Below are 6,013 nucleotides of genomic sequence, written 5' to 3' on the forward strand. Positions count from 1 at the left end.
TTCTAACACCTGGAACAGAAACGAAGAATTTCCCACACTGTTCACATTTATATTGCTGCTCTCCATATGGTTTGTATCCTGAGTGAGCCAGGATGTGCCTGTTAAGGAGGGAATGACGTACAAAGACTTTTCCACAAATACTGCATTCACATTGTTTTCATCCAGTAGAAATGTTCTCATTCAGATCAAGATTTGGAATTTGGCTGACAACTTGTCCATCATACTGACTACCTTCTTTGCTTTCACACAGTCTCTGTACTATATGATTTCTGTAAAAAAATGACAAGCACATTATTATTGCTTGGTTTACTAACTTTCTACTTATTAATAGGTCTTGGACTTACACTGCTACCAATACCAGGGAAAATGCCCTTTTTTTTTTTTTTTTTTTTGCCATGACTGAATTATTTGAAAGTAAATGGGTTACTACTGAAAACACAGCTACCACCTGCATGGCTGTGACCAAAATAGTCAGATTCACATACACAGTTTTGTAGTACTATTTTCAAGTAAACTGTGTTCCAAACACTGACTGCTACACTGAAGTACGTTACATTTTGGGTGAAATTTTTCTAAAAAGAAATAAATTTCAAGTGACTCTTATTTGTTTTGATTGCTTGTTTTTAAGTTCATGACATGCTAAGATTCCTTCAGAGGACTTTATTTCCTCTTCTCAGTGCAAGTTATCTTATATCTTTCCCAGGTTTTTCGAAGTGATCTTCAATATTCTGGTCTTTCCATTTGTTTCCTAAAATGCAGACCCACAAAATTATCATGAATTATTACAAACTATAGAAACATTACTAGATTTAATGTTCATTGTACACAGTGCCCATGCCTGATTTCTTCACCAAATCATTCCCTTGCCACATTCCAAATCACAAATAGCACTGATGATAGGGAAATACTCCTGTAATTAAGTGAAATGTGTTGTCATTCTCACCTACAGAAGCCAGGTTCCTGCAGGTTTCCTGCATCACTTCTCTGCAGAGAATCTTCTGAGAAGAATCTAGCAAAGCCCATTCCTCCTGGGTAAAGTTCACAGCCACATCCTCAAAAGCCACGGAGTCCTAGAACATTCCACACATGTGGATAGAAGGATGGGTGAGACTGACAGCACTGGGAATCTATACTCAATTCATAAGCTGTTTACATGATTCTAAAATTTCCAAGCATTTGTTCTATGACTTGATTGTCACAGCTCTTACTCTGTTCACACATACTCCCTCCCACACAGCAGTATTAATGCTAGAATTGAACTATTCAAAAAGGCAACAGCAAAGTAGAAACACCCATCTCATTAGAGAATCCGGGGAGTAAGATGTGCTGCTAGGAGTTACCTTTTAACTTCACTTTGTACATTTCTAGAATCTGCCATAATAAAGTCCTACCTGATGTGCATAAGTGAGTTAATATTATCAGTCCTGAGGTTACTTATTCTTAAAAACGCCTGCTCGCAAAGTTCAATCTTTGTTTGTATTAGTAACTTACATTTTGAAAGGGATTCCACCAACCCAAGTAATAAGAATGACTCACTGCATCTAAATAGCTTATTCAATGTATTTGCCAAAACTTTTTCTGCTGAAGGTCTATTATTTTGTGTCACTGCAGTGGTGCTTAGGGAACCAGACACCAAAACACAGTCTGAACACTAAGTGTTCAATGAGTTTCCCTGGTAGACAATGTTTTACATGTGCTGTCACTTGTTAACTGGGGAGTTGAGCCCATTCCATGTGATTACACCAAGAGAGAATAGGCTTATTAAATTTAATTGAGAAGTAAATAACACCAATAATTGATATTTAACAATACCAATACAAAAATTTTTAAAATTTCTATTGCACAATGTCAAGGCAGAAAGGCATAAGAGGAAATATGACACACGTTTTTTAAAATGACATTAATGTCACCACTTCCAGACGCTAATCCTATGAAATCACATAAATTCCCAAATCAGGTTGTTTTAGGCAAGAAAAACTACTTTTTCATATGTAGTAAAAATGACAAATGTCTAATGGTTTTTAGTCCTCTAAAAAAAGAGTGATGGCTTGTCTAACATACTTCTAAGATTTTCAAACGAAAATATTCGGGACAGGACAGTATTAGCAGAGAGATGAGCAAGCAGACCAAGGGAAAAAAAAGTCTTAATGACCCAGCATTTATATGGAAAGTTGAGGAATGATAGAGTAGGCACTGTAGAATAGAAAAAGAAATCATATGCACTTTAAAATGTGAGGCAAACCAGGCTGGCACCTACTTGGGAAAATGCATTGCATTCTTCTCTATTCCATGAACAATAATCAACTTATTATATATTAAATATGAAAGATAAAACCAGAACACTTTCAGAAGTCACAGGAAGATATTTTTTTTACGAAGGATTAGGCAGAATTTTTTTTTATGTAAGAAAAAAGTGATAAAGAAACAGACAAACTCAAACATATTAAAATTTAGGGAATAAAGAGAAAATAGAGTGGGCCGGGCGTGGTGGCTCACGCCTGTAATCCCAGCACCTTGGGAGGCTGAGGCGGGTGATCACCTTAAGGTCAGGAGGTTGAGACTAGCCTGGCCAACATGGCAAAACCCCGTCTTTTTATTGTTTGTTTGTTTTTTTGAGATGGAGTCTCGCATTGTCGCTTGGGCTGGGGTGCAGTGGCAAGATCTTGGCTCACTGCAACCTCCACCTCCCAGGTTCAAGCAATTCTCTTGCCTCAGTCTCCCGAGCAGCTGGGATTACAGGTGCCTGCCACCATGCTCAGCTAATTTTTTGGTATTTTTAGTAGAGACAGGGTTTCACCATGTTGGCCAGGCTGGTCTGGAACTCCTGACCTCGTGATCTGCCCACCTTGGCCTCCCAAAGTGCTGGGATTACAGGCATGCACCACCGTGCCAGGCCTAAAACCCCATGTTTACTAAAAATACAAAAATTAGCTGGGTGTGGTGGTGGGTGCCTATAATCCCAGTTACTCAGGAGGCTGACATAGGAGAATCACTTGAACCCGGGAGGCGGAGGGTGCAGTGAGCAGAGATGGTGCCACTGCACTCCAGCCAGGCTACAGAGCAAGACAGCGTCTCCAAAAAAAACCAAAAAACAACAACAAAAGAAAACCTCAGATATCCAGATATGAGGATATAGATGTGTCCACTGTCATAAATTCTTCACCATGCTGCAAGAGGGGAACTGACATTCTGGTGAACCTTTGTAAATCATCAATTTATCTATCACACTTTTATTTCACCAGTAGCATTTACAAAGCTAAGGCCTACAATTCCATTCAAAATTACCCTTAAAAAGAACAGACCTTTAAAACTTACTACACTCACTCTGGGGTAGAAATAAATACGGATTTTTAGCAACTAAAATACATCATTTTACCTTGCCTCTTTGGAAATAGTATTTTTATCTTTCAAGCTGTACTGACAAAATGTATCTTATCGTCAATGAAAACCTGAAACTCAAATAAGCAGACAAGCCTTTTCAAGGTAACAAACTCAGGGAGAGGCAGTGCTGACTCCAACACAGACCTTTCTAAGTGTCACGGCAGCCATTCTATCCCTCGGGACACCCATCCTGTTCAGTAAAGTACTCAGTGACCACCTAGGAGGCACTGGCACTGCTCTTTGTCCTCCTGTGCGCCTTCAGTGCATTTTCATGTTCAGGTTCTTGCACATCCTCTCTGGGGTGGGTTTTCCTTGTCCTTTGGGACAGTTTTTCTCTCTTCACAAGTCTGAGACAATCTAGAGAGCAGAAATCATTTCTGCCTTTTCCTCTCAATTATCAGCATCCGATTGGCAGACCATCGATGTGTCTCCGAGGAATAAAAACTCGGGCTGGAGGAACAATTTTAGTGACCTAGCTTTAACGACATTACGTTGTATTGTCCATTAGTTTTAATGTTCTAAAATTTTAATGACCCTAAGGGGTCACCATTTTAGATGAAACTATACCAGGAGATTCCTCTAAGGCCAACAGCATCCAGCTGCTCCCCTGAGAGCCTCTACCCTCTACCTCAGGCTGTCCTTGGCGATGAGATGACCCCGGGGCTGATACTCACTAGACCCTCCAATAGACATGGCCACTGTGGGTATCCTGGGTCATCCCCACACAGTTCTAAAATGCCAGGACTAGGAAAAGACAGGAAAGTGGCTGAGGACACAACACCCTGTAAAGTTTTCACGGGGAGACCTCAACCTAAAGACATTTTGGTCATATGTACACTTAGGAAGGATGAAAAGAAGAGAGGCACAAAGATTTTTTTTACAGTAGAGTGTCAGATGATTTATTCTCCATTTTCCTCTCATGTAACATGTTTGGAAACCGAAAAGTATTTTGGCCAAGGTGGCTCACGCCTGTAATCCCAGCGCTTTAGGAGGCCGAGGTGGGCGATCAATTAAGGTCAGGAGTTCGAAACCAACCTAGCCAACATGCCGAAACACTGTCTCTACTAAAAATACAAAAAATTAGCTGGACGTGGTGGTGGACGCCTATAAGCCCAGCTACTTGGGAGGCTGAGGCAGGAAAATCACTTGAACCCGGGAGTCAGAGGTTGCAGTGAGCTGAGACTGCACCACTGCACTACAGCCTGGCGACAGGGCAAGATTCCGTCTCAAAATAAAACAAAACAAAACAAACAAACAAAATATATATACATATGTGTACATATATATGTATGGTTTGCTTCCTCATTAACCCTATCAAAGCCTCTCATTTACGCCCCTCCTGTGGACCCCAAACCACAAACCATGACTGCGGTACCCGGTTTGTGAATCACCGTTTGCTCAAACACACCGTTTAAGGTTTTCACAAAGTCTCAGGTTAATTTTAGGGGGAGAAAGGTGGGACTGGAAGCCCATGAACCACAGTTCCTCCCACGCTGGAACCCCGCTCACCGAGTCGGGGCCCTCCCGGATCACCCTCCCGTGGTCACCGCACTACCTGGGTGGGGGAGGCGCGGGGTTCCCGAAAGGGCTCGGGCCGGCGGAAGTGGCGCCCGCAGGTACAGACAGGACCCAGGGGTCCCGCTGCCCGCCCCGCCCGGCCCTGCACAGAAGGGGACTGAGGCCCGGCTGCGCCGCGGCGACTCGGTCCGCAGGTTCCGCAGCCGATGGCTGGCTCCAGCAGGTTTCAACCAGCGCTCTTCCCCACTTCCGCAAGCCAGGCGCAGTCCACTCACCATTCCTCGGCTCCCCGGATGTCCCGGAGTCAGCGAGGAATGTCCCAATACCCGCAGGTCACAGGGTGGCCGAGGCTGCTGCGGAGCCACCTGGGCCTCCCAGAGCCAAGAAGTAGCAGCGGAGACTCACAGAAAGAGCCTACTGCGGCCAAGGGCAGACAGAGCGCCCGCCAGCCGGATCCCGGAAGCCGCCCTCTCCTTTCCGGCGGCGCGCCTGATTGAACGCTCCCCGCCCCAACGCCCCTGATTGCAGGGGGCTTCAGGCCCCGCCCCCTCAGGCCCTGAGTGACAGGAGATTGCGAGCTCACGCGAGGCTGGCTGAGGCCAGAAAGACCGTTTTGGCCTAGCGGTTTGTAGGGGGTGCGTCCTTCCTGCCCTGGGATCTCACCATGCAAGGAGGACATTCGCATTTAACCTTGTATACAAGGTTATAGCTATTTGTGCATAAAATATATATATAAAATTGCAAGCAATATAATGACAATTCTGTAACTGCCCAGTGGGTTCACCTTGCCCACTACCTAGACAGAGCCGATTTCTCAAGACGGGGGAATAGCAAGAGAGAAGGAGTAATTCACGCAGAGTCGGCTGTGCGGGAGACTGAAGTTTTTAATTTAATTTTATTTTTCTGAAACAGAGTCTTGCTCTGTCGCCCAGGCTGGAGTGCAGCCTCGGAGTTTTATGACTATTCAAATCAGTCTCCCTGAGCATTTGGGGATAAGAGTATTTAGAAAGTTTATTTTGCCAAGATTGGGGATGCTTGTGCATGACACAGCCTCAGGATGTCCTGATGACAATTGCCCAAGGTGGTCAGAGCACAGCTTGGTTTTGTTGGAGAT

At 44.1% G+C, this 6,013-nt stretch overlaps 1 long non-coding RNA gene across 1 annotated transcript; it reads right to left on the reverse strand.

Moving 5' to 3' along the window:
- Positions 1-506: 506 nt before the first annotated feature.
- Positions 507-5,390, reverse strand: LOC126955540 (uncharacterized). The gene is made up of 3 exons (XR_007725960.1): positions 5,175-5,390; positions 944-1,070; positions 507-748 (listed from the first exon to the last, which is right to left on the reverse strand). It is a non-coding gene; the product is annotated as an uncharacterized LOC126955540 (long non-coding RNA).
- Between the last annotated feature and the right edge of the window lie 623 nt (positions 5,391-6,013).

This window comes from Macaca thibetana, chromosome 5 (genome assembly GCF_024542745.1).
Source record: "Macaca thibetana thibetana isolate TM-01 chromosome 5, ASM2454274v1, whole genome shotgun sequence".
Lineage (NCBI taxonomy): Eukaryota > Metazoa > Chordata > Mammalia > Primates > Cercopithecidae > Macaca > Macaca thibetana.